The sequence below is a fragment of the Dromaius novaehollandiae genome, unplaced genomic scaffold (assembly GCF_036370855.1).
Source record: "Dromaius novaehollandiae isolate bDroNov1 unplaced genomic scaffold, bDroNov1.hap1 HAP1_SCAFFOLD_30, whole genome shotgun sequence".
Taxonomy (NCBI): Eukaryota; Metazoa; Chordata; class Aves; order Casuariiformes; family Dromaiidae; genus Dromaius; species Dromaius novaehollandiae.
In genome coordinates, this window is record NW_026991333.1 from 1306731 (window position 1) to 1326298 (window position 19568).

Sequence of the window (19568 nt, forward strand, 5' to 3'; positions counted from 1 at the left end):
AGTTTTCTCACCCAAAATAAAGCCAGTTCATATTCTGCCCATGTGCACTGCTTTTCTGACATGCAGTAAAAGGCAGTATAGGTAAAAGTTCTTACCACCTGTTGTGTGTTTATTGGCAGTATCAGTTGATTCACTGACAAGTGTATCTCAGAATAGCATCTGTAGCAATCATAAATGACATGGGTTTTGACAGTCTTATCAGCAAGGCAGAAATTATATGGGCAAAGAAACTAAACTAGTTTTTATTACCTGGAGGTGATCTCTCTAGGTCAAGATAAAGTGCAGCTACATGATCTTGCAGTCCATTTCTTAGTGCTGATTAATATAGTCAGGCTGAATCTCTAAAATAATAACAGACAGAATCTCAGTAAAGCACTGAGTCAGATCTGTTTTATATTGGTGAACTGCCCTCCTGCTGCTTGTATTGTTATTGCACATACAAAACTCTAAACCTTCTGAAAGCTATTCCTCACAAAACTGTAAGTTACATCCCTTAAGGGTTGTTTTTCAGTACCAAGGAACACTGAAGAACTGTCAGTGTAACTCAGCTATTCTCAGTGGTGAGGAATGATAGAGAAATTTGTAAAGCTACTCTTTGCACTGTGCATGGGAATTCAATGAGAATCACTAAACAAAACATTTTGGAACAACTGTAGGCCATATGGCTGAAAGAAGCTCCAGAAGGGAAAGAGATCTCAATGGACCTGGAGACAGATCTGCAAAGAGACATTTCTACAACCACAGCCTGCTATCAAAATCAGAGTGAGGTTTGATAAATGGGTCAAGTAGTTTAGGAAGGGACTGATTCTATATGGTATCAGATTAGGTAGGCTACTGCCAAAGCTCCTGAAAGAATGGAGGATGTTTTATTTCTTATTTTTATCTAAGTTGCATTTCCCTGAAATAACAGTTGAGTTTTCTCACCCAGAATAAAGATTTCCTTATTTGAATATGGTATGTGACTTTGTAGTTGAGAAGAAATGCTTCAGAAAGAAGTCTGTTAATGTTCCTAAGCTTGCAGCTGTAGGAATCCCTTGTTTGTCAGTAGCCACTATTTGTAGATGGAATACGTCAATGATGCCTTTATCTGCTGTCTATGAGGAGGTTAATATTTCTTATCTCATGTTCATTGAATTACACAGTGCCTGAGTGCACATGCATGCACACAAACATACGACATAAACAGCTAAAGTAAAATTCATATAGAATTTAGGAATATGTGCGAGTGATCTATTTAATTAAAAATAAAAAATAAAAAGCCTTGAACTGAAGTTCTTTAGAGTCTGTGGGTTTCTTCTTTTTTTTTTTTTTTTCTGATGAATGTAGATAAGTTTAAATTTCTGGTACTGCATACATCCAGAGCTGCGTTTTTTCAGTGCTTCTTTCCTACGTAAGATTTTTCATTTATTTGAAAGAGGAAACCTCACTCCTAAGATGTTTAGGGTTCAGAGAACTCATAAACTAACAGGTTTGGGTTTTGTATACAATACAGTAGCTTCTGAAGCTATTAATACAATAGCCTAGTGATTAAGAGTACTTATCTAATCCAAAAGGCAGAAAGTTAGGTTTTGAGGAGCTATCTAACCTTTAGGGAATCACACCTGCATCTTCTATCTCCATAAAGAGTTCCCTGTTTTCTATGTGCGTAAGTCGGGTGAGAGGTACTCCATCAATTCTGTTCAAAAGGCGCTCAGCAATGAGGTTTGGGTGGTCTCAGTTCATGTTGGGTTGTATTTTATGCTTAGCATTGTTAATGTCATACGAAATAGTTAATGAGTGGGAGAATGCCTGCCGCAGGATTACTGAGTCATTCTTCTGGCTTGCTTTATTTCCTTTGGCACCATGATCATATTCAGCGATCTGCTTCAAGAGGAGGCTTCTGAAAAGTCATCCTCCAGCATAGTTTGAACATACTTCTTCCTGTTCACGTCCTGGGAGATGAAGATGTCATTTGTAAACAGCTAAATCAAGTTTATGAATTGTAGTGTGTGATCCAAAGGACTACTACAAGGACGCTGGTGGTAAAGGTAGAGACACTGGATTCTTTCACTGGTGCCTGCTACAGTGATAAGGTATTAAGGGGCAGGTTCAAGAACACAGTCTCTGCTTTTAGTTTTTTGGTTTGGCTTTTTTTTAATCTTTTTATTGTAGCACTAAAAAGTGGTATTTAGAATTTTTCCCCTTTTGTTCTTCATTTCTTCTGTTTTAGAACACCTGCTGGTTCAGTCTTAGAGTATGTGAGGAAGTGTGCTGCATAGACACAAGTTTAGATAACCCACACTTTATTAAATGGAAGATTATGTGTAATCTCATGCCAGTTTGGCTGACAGGTGTTCCAGAGTCACCATGGGTGAATACATTTGGAGAGGAAGCTACAAGATCTGGGAGTAGTGGGAAAGGAGGTCAATTTAGTCTATCTACTGCTTACCAGCCTCACAGCTGGCACTGTGGAGATGGTTATGTAGATGTCTGATCTTGGTTGCACCAAATGTATAGCTTTGTTTCTTGATCCTTGCACTTTCAGCAAGGTTAAAAGATCCTAGCTTCCTTGGAATCTAAACAACTAGCTGGGCTGTCAGCAACAATCACAGCTTTCCTGTTTCACACTACTAATTATTAGAATTTGCTTTTCTCCACAGTTCTTCAAGCTGCTACAGACTTGCTATCAACTTGCAGTAGTTGCTACCCTTCTATGGGCTTATCTTGATGGCTTTATTTTCTAATATAATTTGGCTGTTTTTTTGCACCTTATTTTGTACTTCAGCTTTGCATTGTTGTTTCTTTATCCTTTTCATCTAACTTCGAGCAACTATCCTATCCCACAGTTCTCCCATTCTTTGCATTATTGCACTCATATGCACCAACCAAACATCAGAGGGCAAGCAGATAGAATCCTTAAAATAACAGTGTGTCCAAATTTTGGCTGATACACAGGCACGAAGGGGAGCTGCCGTGGCCCAAACTGTAATTTTTGTGTTGTATTTTGTATTCATGCCTGTCCTAGGCCTGACTCAGGAAAATATTCATGAGGTCATCAGATAAGCCAGTGTTTAATCCAGTTGAGATATATGGAAATGAAGCATGTGTTTAACTATTTTAATTATTGCATTGTCCCGATCCAATATCGGGAGGGTTTCGTTACGATCCCAAGGACGAGATTAAGACGCTAAAACCGGTCAAATATCGTACAGCCTTTTAACTTTATTTTCCACAGAGTGGGGAATAAAGGTGGGGAAAGGCAAAGGGGAGGAGAGAGAGAGAGAAAGAGAGAGAGAGAAAAGGGGGGGAGAGAAAGAGATATCATCACCCGTGGATCCAGCGGCGTCCCGTTGGTCCTCTTCACCCTGGGTGTAAATTTTAGCGATGCGCGTGCAGTAATTACAACTTGAGCAGGGTCCGACCCTAGGTTCCCGCTGAAAAGTTTGGAGCCAAATCAAGGCAAATTAAATAAATAAATTGTAATGACACGCGTGCAGTAGTTACAGCTCGAGTTGGGTGCCTCCAAAGAGGGACCCTGAACAAAGAAATCCCTGGGCAATTATAGCTTTTTTCAAATTAAGTTTCCCGCCCCTCACGCGGTAGTTCAGACCAATAGTAATTTTTGGGTCTGGGGTCTCCTGCTCCCTATTGGGTCTCATCATTGTTCCCAGGCAGGCTGCTTTTCTCCCTTATCTTTACTGTTGCGGTTTCTGCTGACAAATGTGTTGATTCCTCGGGTTCTGCCCTTCTTTCTCAGGGCCCTGACAAAGAGGTGTTGTTCCAGCAATTAGCACTGCCCCAGCAGTGACAATAGGTGTTATCTTCCAAGGTCCTGACGAGGAGGATATAATCCAGACCCCCCCCCCCCCCCCCCCCCCCCCCCAATTAACACTGTTTCAGCAGTGAGGGGAGGCTTTGTTTCCCAGGGTCCTGGCGTCCAAGCAGGCCTTATTTCAAAGCCTTGACATCCTCCCTCCTGGAGTGTGACGCATAGGAATGCAGACTGCTTGTAACTCCCTTATCTTTCCAGTCTGCACCAGCTCTGGGGCCCTTTCTCACTGAACTAGGGAGTGCGGCTAAGCAAGTTTTATAAAAGTTGTGTTAAGCGGCAGTAATTTGCAGTCCAGGTCCCAAAGTCTCTGTCCGATCGTGGTCCGGTTCAGCGCAGGCTCGGTGTGTCCCGAACGGTCGCAGGGAGACCATTTCAGGGGTCGCAGCAGCTCAGTCCTGTTTCCGCTGGGAACAGATGGCTTGTTTGGGGTTTTGGTTTGCTTGCACCTTATGTACCAAGAAATGTTTAAGGCAAAAGTTCACTCATCTGTCCGCCACATGCATATGGCAGTTTCTCTGAATGGTATGTTAGCAACAGATTCAAATACAATAATAATAAAAACAAAAAGATTAATGTAAATTTCATTTTAGATTTATTGCAGTCTGTGTGAGGGATTGCCTGTTTCCATTTCATATTATTAGAAAATAGATCTTTGAATTTTTAGATCACGACAAACTTAAGGACATCATGGATATTGATAAAATTCTGGATGAGTTGCTGTAGGTAGTGTTTGAAAAAAGTGTAGATGAAAACAGAAAACTGGAAATCAGAATTGAGTGAAATGATGCTTTTACAGTAGGTAATACAACAGACTGTGAAGAAATGAAAATAAATTATTTTCCGTGAAAAATAAATATATTTTTAGAAATAGTATATTGGCATGGGCAGACTGTTAGTACAGATAATTTTAATGCAGAAATTAATCTTGTTTCTGTATTGATCATCTGAGAGCAAATATATTTTGTTTCTCTCATGGCTAATCAGATTATCACCCAATACAACACAAATCGAACAGTCAGTTCTCCTAATAAAATGTCAGTTCTACGTTTGCCCCAAAATACCCTTACAGCCTGCAAAATTCTATTTTGTGTGCATCAATCCTTTGCATTGGATGGTGTGTATATTAAAATAAAAACTGAATATATATTTTTTACTCCTTTTAAAATTTTAAAATCAAAATCTTTGATGTTGTTTCCTTCTTCTAGTAATGCTTCACTATTTAACAGAAATCAAAATGGACACTCCTTCCAATGAAACCGAATCAGGAATTACAGTAACTGTACTTTTAAAAATTACTTTTCTGGTATTTTACAGATATTTTTCTCAGTAGCCTATGTCAACTGAGAAATATTTCTACAACATAGAACCAGTTGCTCCCGTGCTGTCTATGTGTTATTAGGGTATGAGGAACATGGACAGACAGCCTGTGGGACAAACTCCCAGTACGTTAGTGTATATTTAATTTTGGGACTATTTCAGATCATTGTCAGAGAGAGTTATGTCCAAAACAATGCACCAAAGTCCTTATTTTTATAAGCTCTGCCACACTGTTGTAGGGCAAACTATTCTTAAGCATCCCAATATTGTCTACATTGGTCAAATCATACATCTACCATATGTCTGATCAGAACTTATTCTAGAGAATTACTGGATCAAGCATTTCCTTGATCAGGTCAAAACAAAATAAAATAAATTATCTTGTGTATCATAATGGAAGGTCGCTCTAGGAGCGGTGAATAAATGGGTCTTTTTAACGGTGAGCCACAGAAGGATGTGCTGGCTCTTTACTGACACATCGAAGGAGGAGGCTGTCTTGACTTTACCCTAATTATTCCCTATTTTAAGGAGCAGTAAGAAATTCTAAGTAAAGACATTTTTTTCCTAGAGAGAGTGGTGTCTGCAGAAAACTTCAGCAATGCTTGTATGCAAGTACTTTATTTTCAGATGTTGTTGATGGGGAGTGTAAAGTATCTTTGTATTTGAGGATTGAGAGGTGACAAATATGTGTTAGTAAAAAGTGCAAAAGATGATCTGGAAAACCTGGTGTCTGAACTAAGCAAATTATTAGCAAGTAGCAAAAACATAGAGTTAACAAACACATAGACAAAAATGATTTGCTGGCAAAGAGTCAGTATGTCTCAGGAACCTACTAGAGCTTTGTCAGGAATCGAGAAGCGTGTGGATAAAGGAAATGTGATCAATATAGTCTGCTTGGCTTTACAAAAGGCTCTCAACGAAATGCTTGTCTCAAACATGCTTTTAAGTAGACTAACTAACCAGTGGATAAGAATGACAATTCTTGCTTGGATAAATAATTGATTAAAAGATGGGAAACAGAGGAAAAACTATCTGGTCAGTGTTCACAGCAAAGGGATACCATCACAGCTTTGCTTCATTCACAATGAACTGTGAAAGGAAATAGTTGTCTTGGTGTGAAATTCATATGTCCTTCTACTGTTTGACTACCATTACTTGGGAAAAGACTCCATGGCAATATGGAGTATGGTTTGGCAACTTTGGTAGTTTTAAAGTTAGTGTCTTCATTTGCATTAAAAGTGAAAAAATATCTAACATTCTTAGGGTAAAAAATTACCCTCTTTTGTGAGAAAGACAGAGAAATTGTTATTCTGTTACATTATATGAAATGGTCATTTTGTATAAATATTGCTTTATGGAAATTGTTTTCTATTTTTGTCATTTTACTGCATTGAAAAAAGCATAATTTTCTCTTAAAATGACAGTAGCTCAATGCTGTATTTCCAAACTGTCCAAAGCAAAATTAATATTTCTTTGTATGCTGAAACCATTGTACAGTACTTGTGGCAGACAAATCCACAGACGTCAGTGTGCGCGCTTGCGTGACTGTCTGTGTGTTTGTGTGAATACGGCTTAGCAAGTTCTACTGAAGTCAAATCAATAAATATTTCCTTTAATTAAATCATATTATTTGGAAAGATGCACTTCTATCCAAAATGGTCAGGAGTTCCATATACTTAAGTTATATGTTATATGTCCATATCTTCAAACATTATGTGTCTGTCATATTATGTAACAGTGGTGAGTCTAATCCTTTCTAGTTAATGAAGATCTCAACATAACATTCTGTATGGGTTTGTGTGTGTGCCTGCAAGTGTATAATGCAACAGAGATTTAAGAGAACAGTATTGTACAAATCAAAAAATAAATAATAATAGCAAAAGAGTTATTTGTTTATATTTTTTGGGGGAAAAAAAAAAGACCATTACCATGCAGAGGGCCTTTTAACTTTCTTCTAAGTGGCCTTCCAAATGCCACAAGCTTGTTTCTGCAGGGTTAGGAATAGTAAGGGATATCCCACAGAGTACTACTGCACAGGTATACGAATGTGCAGGAACTCTGTAACAGGTTTACTAAATTTGTTTTTTTTAAAAAAATCATCTACTTTGTTCTACTTAATCTTACAAAATAGCATTTGAGCACACAGACAATAAATTCTTGCCGCTCATCTTATGTACGAATTGCCAGACAGCTGGGTTATCAGGTTCATCTTTCTTTGACACACCACTTTTTGTGAACAGCCCAAGTGGTCTATGATGTTCTCTGTGACTTTGAGGGAAACCCAGGGAAATCCGTGCTAAACGGCTATTGCACAGTACAGTTCCTGTTCTGGTGTTGTGCGGTGTGGGCTAGGTGTTAGCATGTGTGCTCTCTGTGCCTAGTGGAGAAGAGAAACATGGTGCAGAAAGATTTTACTGAGATTTGTCTGGTTTTGGTCGGGGACACATCGCACTGTCCCCAAAGTGAGCGCTACCCTAGAGTGGAATGAATTGTTCACTAGAAATGCCTATTTGTATTCACCATAAACAAAACCCTACATGACTAGTTAAGATGTAAGTTTCATTGAACTGAATCCCATTTCAAGACAGTAAACTTTTTTTCCCATTAACTAGAAAAGACAAAACTGAGCATCTAAGAATATAAAAAGAAGCACAAGGTACTACGCAACATTTTTTCTTCATATTTTTTCATAGTAAATTAGTGAGTTTTAATATAATTTTGGTATTTCACACAAATGGTAATTTAATTGAAATCTTATGGTAATTTAATTGAAATCTTGCTCACCAATCCAGGAAAATACTTAGAAATATTTCTTATTTTAAGTATATGAGTAATGTCACAGAAGTGAATCAATAAATAAGAAGTACTTCTTTAAAACAGAGAATCCATTCAATGGGGTTGTTTTAGATTTTCAGAATTTCAACTGCTTTTAGTCAGTAGTCATCAAGCGTCTTTGCCAGATCTTTGAACTCTTCCAGCTATTTTTTGTAATAGTTTAATATATTATTGGCTTGTCTGGCAGAGGGTGATGGACTTGGACTTGAATAGGTTGATTCATTAAGGACACAAGGGAAAATTTGAAAATTGCTCTTCTTCCTTAAGATATTGAAATTTTCGTTTCACTCATCCCTTATTTCATCATTCATTCTTTGTAAATTATTATCAGTTCTTTGCACAGAGTCTTCTTAAATTCTATTACAAGTGGAACATAGACTATATCCTTGAGTTTGTATCTACGTAACATCAGAAAGAAAAAGGCTGACTAGAAAGAATTAGATACATGCCTAAAAACGTGCATGGTGGTCAACTGCTTAGCAGATACTTCACATCGAAGTTTGTAACATAATAAAAACCATATAAGTAGAATTGTAGTGATAAATTAATAAAATCAGTAAAATAGGAGAAAGAGAATTATCAAATACCTTCACAAATTGATAAATTCATCTTTTGATATGTATGTGAAATAATAAAAACATTTTTATGATAAACCATTCATTTACTAATTTTACTGTGTAGCAGTGCCTCATAATCATATTAATAAGTAATTTTTTATTGACATATCCAGTTGTTAAAGTCATTTATTAAAATCTGCTGCTACCTTAAACAATTTAAGATATTAATTTATTTGCACTGTGAAAACTACAGTGTTATTTTCTGTAGGTTTAACTACCTGCTAAATTTTAATACATATTTCAGCTATATTTGAGGCAGCAGCCATGTGAAATTTGGAGAAAATAAAAGTAAAGTTTTCATTCAATACCAATAGAGGGTTAAATACCTAAAGATTCCTGCAGGAAATAATGAGCAGTACAGATTACAACTGCAAGTGAAATGCTTTTTGTTTTGTTAGATTGAACATGTACTTGCTACATTAAAATATATAGATACACTTGCAGATGTACATGTGTTTCTGACTTGAGACTGACACTGACCTTTTATCTTCAGGTTATTCTTCAAAGCTTTACAGTTTCTCCTGTGGGGAGCTTTTCATTTTAAACATGTTCTTTTGCCCAACAGAGAAAATGTTACGATGTCAGCAACAACATGTTGAGATATGGCAAGTATAGTATGAGAGTTTGATCAAATAAATGAAGGCTAAGACAAATATTTTACTACATATGAAGACTGCGCACCTCTTTCATTTCTTCGAATATCTATCTTAATGCTGCCAAGATGAGTATTTTTTCAACAGTACACTGTACATTTCACTTTAATAGTTAGGCTTTTATACTGCAATTTCAGACTTCTATCAAAATATAAGAAATATTCGGATAATACTGGGAGGTAATTCCTCCAAGTCCAGAAGAACCAGTAGCTAAGAGTTTCTCAGGTCACATGTAGATTATCTGATGCCTTTGGATGTTGTGGCACTGGTTCTTCGTTTCAGCTGTGTGGCTCTCCCATTTTATCAGTACTTTGCAAAATTATTTTTAGACATCTTAATTGTAGTAAATTAATTTGCTCTTTTGTATGGAGAGTTTAGAAGTGATGTTATAAATGGTTTCCATCTAAATGAGATTGTGATTCTGTATTCCCTATCCCTTTTCCTCCCATGTCTCCTTTCCCAAATGAAATTCAGTCAGAAACTGATCAAATAAGTATTAAGAAAAAAAAAAAAAAAAGAAGAAAGGATGTGGTGATTCCTAAGATGGTCTTACATATCCATTTACTTCCATATAGAAGTTGCTGCCTTGCTCAGATGTTCTAACAAAAGCAATCTCTTCCTCCTCTTTTTTTTTTTTTTTTTGATGTAGTGAAAGAAGAGGTGGATGCTTTTAAGAACCATTTTTAAATGAATTATTACCAGTAAAAAGAGACAATAAAATTGTACACATTTTCTGAAATATTGTATATACTTTATTGCAAAGTTTTGTTGGAATTAAATCCTACTATATTAATGCAAGTCAAAAAAGTATGTGTTATTGCACAGAAACTTAGCAGTATTGTGTTAAATCACCTGAACATTTTGTTGCAATTCACAGTCTGTATTTCCTGAAATTGGCATGTGTTCAAGTAATGCAGATGCAGTAGAGTGGAAATAAACGAATCTCTGTAAAGATTATATTGAACATGTAGAGAAGAAGTGTGTGTACATTTTTGTGAGGTTGTATGTTTTGTCATGGGAAACCTAAAGAAATATGGAATAGGATAATCAAACTCTGTGTTCCAGAGAGACTGCAAATAAGTCTCAGGAAAATGTCAGCGAGGGAAGAAAAAGAAGAGCAATAGAAAAAGTTGAAAATCTGCCTCAGTGAGTTTTTGTTAGGGCTTTTGTTAGTGCCTTCATTGATGTCAGTTAAGTAGCTGTTAAAGAAAAAGAGAAAAAATATAAAAACTTACAATATGCAATTGACTAACCGAGAGCTAAAGTGCCTCCCTTCTCTCTGTCTGTCTCTCTTTTTTTTAAACAAAAACTTAATTAATCAAAGCTTGTAGAGCAAACAGAATTAAGGTATGTACTTTCATAGCCTTGACCCTCCTACTTCCCTTCTCCATATCCTTTCTGCTCATGAGAGCTGAAGAGAGAGGAAGGGAAAAATGATGGAGATTACCTAGAACAACTTGGCAAGGCTATGCTGTGAAATGACTTAGGAGGATCCATTGAGTCTCCCCTTTTTTTCAAAGTCTTTATGTGAAATGCATTTAATCTTTTGAAGATAGTTTTGGCATTTTCTGAATTTTCTGCTTACATCGTTCCCTCCACCCCCAAAAAATAGCATTTAAAAACAATAAAGCCAAAACCTTTGGTATTTTCTTACTCTAGCTGATTTCCATCACTGATCTAAGTTGTTACTGGATATTGAAGAAGAAATGTAGAGGTTTTTGTCTGTTGTCTTTTCTATGACTAGTTTCTGTGTATGAAATGTAATTTATTTAATTTGTGATGCCTTATTCTTTTCCGTATATGTTGCTGTTAGTTTTATTTCTCTAAATGGATTATATGGGTCATGAAATAAATGGCCAAATACTGAGTGACTGATAAGATTGGAGTGTGCTCCAGGCTAATAGGTTATCTCCAGTTACACAAAGACATAAAGAAACAATGTGGGCAGAATCCTTCCGCCCTGAGTATATTAATGAAGGGGAGCTGCATTCCTGGAACCCCTGCTGAAATAATTCCAAACTCTCCCTGCTAGGTATTCCCATTATTAGAAGGTTTACTTTTTCAGTCAGACAGAGCGAGCATGGAGCTTGCCAAAGGATTTATAAGTGAACTTTAAACAAAATGGGATTTTCAGACATAAGAGAAATTGCAATTGCATATAAGTAAGATTTTGTGGAGGAACTCTTTAACCATGAAACATTCAACAGGTCTCTGTTTAGTTAAAGCTTTTTAGTGTATTTCGAGGACTACACAGAGAAAAAAAGATAACAAGCTTCTGAAGATTTTATTTTCAGAACTTCATCTTGGTAGTTCCCAGAGTTCTCTTGTCACTGTCCCAGATCAGTGCCAAAACAGCACTTTAATTGTGTCCACTATGTGGACAGTAAATACCTCTTACGGTGAGTAGATAGCTGCAGAATGGCTGCACGCATCAAAGAGCCCAAGCAGGAGCTGAAAGAAGTAGATGAACCCTTTTTTTAGTAGCATTTATTGAAGGGTTTAATATAGGAGCTTTCATTAGTTAAGACTTACCATGTATTTTAGAAAATTAGCTGCTGCTATGTTGGTAGGCAGTAACAGAAAGAGAAAAAAATTTACATTAATAGCAAGAATGCTAATTTGAGTGCAGAATGAAGTCCTGGTGTTCATAGTTTGCCTAGGCTATAAAATAGTATTCTTTCAGTTACTCTTTAGAACTTTCCTGGGATATTTTTCTGGGGATTTGGTCATAGCAGAACAACCCTCCTATCTGACTGTGAGGCAAATAATTTAGCAATATTTTTTACCTTAGATGCGAAAGATATGAGTTTCATTTCATTTTTCCAGGTGCTAGTTTGCCATAGGCATTCTGTATCCCAGCCCTACGTAAAAATAAAACTACATAAAATAAGCAAATTACAGTACTACTGAAAAATATTGTGGGATACACAATTCATCATTGCTGTTTGCCAGATACCATAAGAAATGGGATCATTTCATCACTGGATGCATCTGTCAGCATTCCTTATTAAGAATCAAGTTCTAATATACCATCAGTCTTCAGCATCTTTAACATGAAAATGATAAACCTCACATGCTTTAACACACATTTTTGCCATTTGAAATTGCACCCTTTTGCACCTCTAGAGTTCTTTTGTAAAGAATAAAAAAAAATCAAGAAAAAGATTTAAAAAATAGAGTAACACCATATGGTACCTATATTTGTTTTATGCTTAAAAATGTTACATGATTTCTGTAATATATTCTTGGAAGTGGACTTACTTTGAAGCACTAAACATGTTAAGAAAGCATCCAGAATTTAATAGTTCTAGATTTCAGTATTGTTATTTTACCACCACCTATTTCACAATCACTTAATTCCCTGAGTAAGAAAAGCAGCAAGTACTCTGGTATTACAAAAATGTGTGATATGCATAATCTTTGAACACAAAAGCTGAATTATTGTAATTAAAACCAATAGAAGAATGCAGCTTCTTGGCACAAAGGAGCTATAAGCAGAATTTAAGTCTTTGTTAAGTTACAGGCACAAAATGTAGCACTTAGATAAAGCACATAGACAGTAGGCCTGAACAGCTACCATTTAAAGCAGTACTTTCTACAGGTTAAAAAAATAATATTTAAAAAAAAAGTTTTACTTCCAAACTCAGGTATCTCTATCTCTTCCTATAACAGTTAGCCTTTTTCATTTCATAAATTCTGAAAGACCTACAAAAGAGTTTTAACAAATTGTACTAGTCATAAAGAACAAAAAAATAGGGTCGCTATTAGAGTTGCATGTAAACTGTAAAGAATACAAATACAGTTCAGAAATTAAAAGTAATTTTGCATCAGTTTATATAAGGGAAAATAATATTGAATGCATGAGTAAAAGCAGGATGAGTGATCACAATTTATATATTTTATTATGCTTAAAATGTGATCCTCATTTTGATCTAGGTGATCCTTGTCTTAGAGTTTTGAAAAACTGACACATAATATAGCAGATCCTTTTACAAAAATCACCAAATACCTGGAGTTGTGCAAATACCTGGAGCGAGCAATTACAGTAGCTCTATATTTAACAGAGCTGGGGGGGGGGGGGTTGAGGGGGAAGGGTAAGAGTGATCTAAACAGTTTGCTTGTAATAAGATGAAAAATATTCTTAATTTTATTCCATTTTTGTAAAGTACATCAGACAAATAGAGATTAGATCAAAATATAATTCAAGTTTAAAAGTAGGTCATGTTAGATCAGTCATATTTCTGCCTCTTATGATTACTGAACTTGATCACCACCACCACTGACACCTGCATCCACCCTTCTCTTGGCATTGTTGCCAGCACCCTGTCTGCACACCCTGTCTGAGCACATGGACCACAACCCTTGACACCCTGCACAATGGGAGCCAAAGATCCAGTAGGTCAAAACTGTGCCTGCTACCAGCTGAGTGTGGGGTGTCCCCGCACTGTCTGCAGCAGCAACTTCTTCCCACCACAGCCTGCTGCCTCCTCACAGAGGGAGTGAACTTTGAGTGAGTCCTCTTCCTCACTTACTCCAGCCCTGCTCCCCACTACTTCACTCTGCTCCTTCTTCCTTCTCCTCCTATCTGTATAAAACCAGATGCCATGGAGGGAAACCAAATATTTAAGCTAAAGGAGTATGTTGAAATAAGAACAAAAGGGTATAAACTATCTGTGCATAAATCTCTAGCATCACTGAAAGTGTTGATAGGAAAAGAAATCATCTGTTTTTAAAACGGGGCTTGATAGATTCAGGACAAGTACTGTGTGACGTCCCTTGTTATCACTGACAGTCACTAGGAAGAACTTTCCACTCTTGCTTTATTTGATCCTTACATCATGTGCACAAACTAATCTGTTTTTTTCATTTTTGGTCACACTTCTGCACCTCAACTGGTAGTTAGCTTCTCTGAAGCAGTATCCATTCTTCCTATTTCCCCCTCCCCTACGTACCTTTTGCTATCTAAACAGTGTTTTGTGCTATCAAATAAATCACTGCCTTATCTTGGGTGACCCTCCGTTTTTCATCAGTGTAAAGAATTACAGAACATGATATATTCTAGCCCCATGTTATTATGAGGACCAAACTGGAAACTAGAAAAGACTTAGTGATGTTCAGTTGATTATGTAAATAAAATTGTACAAGATCAAGCTTATTCTGTTTCCATAAGTGGAACTCAGTCATTTTGCATCTTGTACATTTCCTGAATGGGAAAGGAAAATACAAGTTGTATAAAAGAATTAATCCCACATAAAATTAACTTCTTAATAGAGTTGTTGTATTTCTGCTCATAAGTGAGATGCATGAACTACTTCTTGGATTGTGGTTTGTAAAGATCATTATATAAGCTGTATGTAAGTTCTGTTTCTCTTCAAAAAGGCGTTGACTTTAATGGGGATGATCTAAACAAGAGGCGAAGAGGTCTCATAGCTGTTATTAATATTACAGGCAATATTAATTTGTTTAGCCACTAAATTGAGGCTAGATTGTGGTACCTGCTCTTGTTCCTTATTGTAGATACCAGACAAAACACTCAGAGCATAAATGGTCATCCACTTTGTTAGGGGGAGGCCAAATCCAGTAGCCCAGTAGTATCCTGGGCTGCATTAGGAAGGGCTGCATTGCCAGCAGTTCGAGGGAGGTGATCTTTCCCCTCTACTCAGCCCTGGGGTGGCCACACTTGGAGTACTGTGTCCAGTTGTGGGCTCCCCAGCATAAGAAGGATATGGAGCTACTGGAACAAGTCCAGCAAAGGGCTACAAAGCTGATTAAGAGACTAGAGCATCTCTCATATGAGGAAAGGCTGAGAGAGGTGGGACTATTCAGCCTGGGAAAGAGAGGGCTGAGGGGGGATCTTATCAGTGTGTATAAATAGCTGATGGGAGGGTGTAAAGAGGATGGGGCTAGACTCTTTTCACTGCTGCCCAGTGATGGGACAAGAGACAACAGGCACAAACTGAAACACAGGCAGTTCCATCTGAACGTAAGGAAAACCTTTTTTATTGTGAGGGAGACAGAGCACTGGCACAGGTTGCCCAGAGAGGTGGAGTCTCTATCCTTGGAGATACACAAAAGCCATCTGGGCAGGGTCCTGGGCAATGTGCTCTAGGTGATTTTGCTTGAGCAGGGGGGTTGGGCTAGATGATCTCCAGAGGTCCCTTCCGAACTCAACTATACCGTGATTCTGTGATAGCGGTGAGGCTGTCACAGCTCCGCGTCCCTAAATTCATCCAATAGCAAGGCTGAGCATACATTCCCAGTAGGCGCCCACACAAACACATGTATACAACATATATATACATATACACATGACTGGCCACACAGATTAACACGGACAGACACACTCAGCACTCACATAGACACAAGCAGTACCCGTGTCCTCATCTTGGTCCCCTCTCTGGCTGATCAGGAGGCAGGTCTGTAGTGGGGCACATATATACAAATGCATGATGTGGATCCCTCCTGTAGCTGGGCTTCGACATTCAGTTTGTCCAGTCACTGCCCCTAGATCCCCAGTTTCCCAGTTGCTGGCTCATGGACATATGAGTCTCTGAGGCCCATAGCCACACTCCAGTTGCTGATGCAGATCCCCTTATGATCACGAACACACACTCAGAGACACAATCCAGAACCTGGGTTTAAAGACACACAGTCCATCTAGAAGTGTATCCTGGTGTTATTTGAGTTCCTCCATCTGCCATTGTGTCTCTGCACCTTTGTGCGTGTGCAGAGGAGCTTTTTATCACAGAGCCTAACACTTCAAACCGTGGATCAGATAATGCAAATGTGGGTGCAAAACTGCTGTAGGTAAATCAACACTCCACATTTGAAGTAGGAATTTTCACCTTACAAAAACCATCATTCTATTTTAAAGGGCCTGCTTCAGGGCCTGCAGCTAGCTAGCACTATTTGGAATCTAGCCCTTGTTACTGTTGTTCAAGGAAGAGCTGCTTGAAACAGGAAGACTACTTTAACTGTGGTGTTGTATGCATATACATCATCCGTCCTTCTGTGGTTACAAGGAATGTCGCTGATGCAATTTCAATCAAAATCCTGGTAGCATAAACATGTAGAATACCAGTCTATTCTTGGGCATGTCAGTGATGTTGGGATTCAAAGATCAGATGAAATTTCCATAGCAAGCAAACCTGCTGTCTTGCTTTTGGCTACAGCCAGAGTACAGGTGTCATGAAAACAAGATAGAATTTTCATAGAGACAGGGAATTCAGACTGAAGTTGGAACTCAGTCTCTAATCTGGTAATATATACATCTACATGAAGAGTTCATTTACATTGGAACACTCTCAGTTTGGGTGTGAAGTCCTACTTTGCCAGTCTCCACACTATTTTTTGATGTGGGCTATGTCCTAAGTGTTCTTTCTGAGAAAGCCCAGGTATGGAGGGTGTAGAGTGCTAGGCTGGTGCACACATTTTGTTAATGCAGTACAGCTGTTCCACTACGGATTTTCTGAACGCCACGGGCTCATCATTCTGGTTCAATTACAGTCCTCACGAGAGGTCATGCATGGGTTTGCAGCCTGTTGTTCTTCCTCACAATCTCATATGTCTTTCGGTATACATATATCACCCTCATCTGAACAACAAAGAAAAAGTTCTTTCTCCTGGACTGTCTTGTTTCTGTTGCTGCACCAATGTTGTGCTGCAAGGAGGACCATCAGGCATTGCATAACAGTATAGGAGGGTGAAGGGAAAAAGGAACAAGAGAGCTGTAGTGCATATGTGTGATGGGTAGTAGGGGGGTTGCTACTCCACTCTCTTTGGCCAATTTTCCTGTCAGTAGCATAGTGCTATTTTAAACACGCTGTCACAGACTATCAAGAAACACAACAGAGAAGCAATGCTTAACTGAAAGAAACTGAGAGAGACATGTTGGATACAAAATGCTAATTTGGGGCGTTTATCGGACCTGCCTCTCTTACAGCAAGCATGAAGAAATCTTTGGCAAGCATTATACTATCCTACCCACTCCAGTGCATGATCCCGTGCCCGGAGTCCTATACTACAGGCTCAACAAAAGGACTCTTTCAATATGATCAGGCAGCTGAGCAACTGAAGAAATGATCCTCCTTTTGAACTAGACATGGACATCAGCACAGAGCTCACCTGCTTGTCTCTGGGATGGTCTGTGCAGCCATCCAGTATAGGCTGAAACCAAACTCAATGAATACAAGTACTCATTTTAGTGGTGATTGGGAAGAAACTAAAGTCTCATGGAAAATAGATTGCTTTAGGGGTACACACTGACATTATAGAGATGAGCAGAAGTGGGACAAAGCACCCAATGTTGGGAAGAAATTTCAGAAGCCTGTGCACAAAGGGGAATTCCAGTCATGAAGCATCAGTGACACGTATAACAGGCTAATTAACAATTATACTAAGCAATAAAGTACATCCCAACTCACACTGCTTGCAAGATTGAAGTGTATACATGCATAACTGAAGTATCTTGGCCTTTCCTGGCATCCCAGAAGACTCAGGCATATAGTCCCCTACCTCCAAGCATTCAATCAGACTAGCTGCTGCATTGGCAGTTTTAGTACTGTGGTGTTTTCCTTTTGAATGCAATCATATTGTCTCTTCCCATTAACCGGTGTTATTACTGTAATATTTCTTGTAAGTACATCCTCATGAATAACATTTGCCTCCCCTGATTATTTTTCAGAGTTCTTCCTTCCCTACACTATCTCATGCAGTGGGCTAGCAAAGGCACAAGATGTCACAACAGGGAAATACCTGCCTACAGTTCTCAACACTTTTGTCTGGTTGCTTCCCCATTTCATGGGTAATGAACAATAATATAGGATTTGGCATGGGCTTAGGCAAGGGTATTGACTAACTGGCACTTAAGAATGAGACAAGGACTGCTTGTTTCTTCATTTGGGGTAGGTCCTACCCAATGGTGGTATGCCAGTATTGGTAGAGATCTCTGTCTCTTTCACAGCTGCCTGGAACTTCTGGACCATACTAGAGTGTTCTGATTGTCCATAATAGCATGGTGTCAGCAAATATTCTTTGGCACAGGAATTTGATCAGCAATATTGTTAAAATATCAGAGGATACTTGGCATAGCTTGGCCCAAACCAAATATTTCTTTCTGAAACAACTACCAGGCCTGGATCAGAAGTTAACATGGGCCAGCCACCCTGTTTTGGAGGTGAAGAGAAATACATATGGCCAGACAATGCTAGTTGGTTTCAGTGCCAAAGAACAGGCACTGACACTATTTTCCTTACTAGTTTAGCTGTGCCCGCTGAATTCACTTTATGCATCCACATATAAAGTTGCAAACTTTGTGCTGTAAGTAGCACTGGGTGTTTGGCAGATTGGGTCTGGCTACCAATATATTGTGTACCTCTAAACAGAAGTAGAGATTGATGAATTTGCTGTCTTTGCCTCTACAGAAACAGCTGCCTCACCTTCTCATGGGTTGCCTCCAAACTCTCACCGTGAATCCTCCAACAGCAGACTGCTTATGCTGTTGAGATCATGTTCCTCGAGCACAGATAGATGAGGAAAGATCCCTCATCTATCATGCCCCAGCATAATTTTGTAGGACTGGAAGGTGCGAGGGTGCTAACAGTGCTATCTTCAGGGGGAACAGCGGTAGCAGCTGGACCTACTCCAGCAGAAACCATCAGGAAGAGCTAGTCCAGCCTGTGAAATGATTCACAGAAGATAAAGCAGTAGCTGAATCAGTAAGTCTTTGGTCTGAGACCCCAAATGCTCTTCCATATGGCTCCAGCCTTGGGGGAGGAGTGAAGGGAACAGGACTAGGTGCTTCTAGATGCTAGGGCTGATGGTAGCACAATCTACCCCTCCCTGGATCCACAATAGTTGGTTTGTAGGGATGTAGCCATGGCACCTACTAATATAAATTAGGACAAGAAGACCTTGATTCTTGTGGGAAGAGGGTTGGGTTTTTTTCCTCCTTAATAAAATTAAGAAGATATGGGAAAGTAGGACAGTTAATTTTCTCTTGTTGACTGGGTGCCCTTTTTTTGGTTTTGAATTTGGAAATAAAATGCTGGTAAGAACTGAAGCTATGTCTTTTGCCTTTCCATGGATTCCAGGAGCTCCTGATCTGTTAGCTTCTCCAAGATGTACAACTATGTGCCCTGGTGGTCACCCTATGCTGAGGCAGGGCACCAGGGTTCAGAATCTTCTGCAGGATAATAAATTAGGCCAACTAAGGAGTGGTGGGCTGTGGAGGGAAACCTCTACCAGACAGGTTTTGTGATGTTGAAGGGGAAACTTGATTTGTAGCATCAATAACTGTCTGCTCATTGGGTTGCCTTGCTCCATGACTACGATGAT

The 19568-nt window shown here is 38.6% G+C and overlaps 1 pseudogene; it reads left to right on the plus strand.

The window, feature by feature from the left end:
• Nucleotides 1-19568, plus strand: part of LOC135325814 (gamma-2-syntrophin-like) — a 172637-nt pseudogene that overhangs the window by 48661 nt on the left and 104408 nt on the right.